The following is a 1,035-nucleotide window of genomic DNA, read 5'->3' as shown; positions in this document are numbered from 1 at the left end:
AAAAAGAAAAAAAAAGAAAAAAAAAAAGAAAAAAAGAAAAAGAAAGAAGGGTTTCCCCGGTTTTATGAGGCGACATGCAGCTGCTGCCTGCTGCGACTCAGAGGATCCGTGCAGACACGGCAAACCTGCCATCAAACCGTCCCCCACCGTTTCACGCCGTCCGTCACCTTTTTTTTGCCGTGTGTCTAGATTGACTCACGGCAAAGCTTCGCCGTGTGCCCACAATTTGGCCGTGAGTAAAGGTAAGGTTTACCGTGGGAGGATTTGCCGTGTGTTCTTCGCCGTGAGCAACACACGGCAAAGCCTTCGCCGTGTGCGGTTTGGGCTTTGCCGTGTGCCCCAGGCACACGGCAAACCCCCCAATCCGGTAGTGCGTCCAGTCCATTCATAATGCAATTCTTACTTTTTAAAGAGCCAACTGATTTAAAGTTTGATTAATGTTATTGCATAAAAAATACTAACTAACATTTATGATAGATACAAGATAAACATCATTAAATTAATTATAGAATATATTTTCGTAGTAAACGTATTTGTAGTCAAAGTTAAGCTAATTTGACTTGCACAAATCCTATAGTTGCATGCTTTGATGGATGTGGAGGGAATACTAACTAGATGACCCCTTAATTTAAAAATTATATACACATGAATGAAGCAAATGAAATGTGGTGAGTTTTAATTGTATATGGAAATACATGGTGTGGCCTATAAGACAACGATGGCACCTCTAATTTCCGGGAAGTATACATGCTACATGGGTCTCATATTACTTCTATATATTAAGTGATATAGAACATAAAACATCAGTATGCATATAGCATGGCTCCTTACTCCCTCCATCCTGAATATAAGAGGTATGAGTTTATTCTCGGTCAAACTATGCTAAGTTTGATCAAGTTTATAGAAATGGAGAATAATATTTACATCATCATGTAAATTCAGTTGTTGAACTGGTCGGGATGACCACTACATATATCTCATACAGGTGGCTAGATGGGTATAGATATGCCTCCATCCCGTACCGGGCTTGACATC

This window comes from Sorghum bicolor, chromosome 9 (genome assembly GCF_000003195.3).
Source record: "Sorghum bicolor cultivar BTx623 chromosome 9, Sorghum_bicolor_NCBIv3, whole genome shotgun sequence".
NCBI classification, from domain to species: domain Eukaryota; kingdom Viridiplantae; phylum Streptophyta; class Magnoliopsida; order Poales; family Poaceae; genus Sorghum; species Sorghum bicolor.
The sequence above is the reverse complement of the archived record's forward strand: the minus strand, read 5'-3'. Positions refer to the sequence as shown.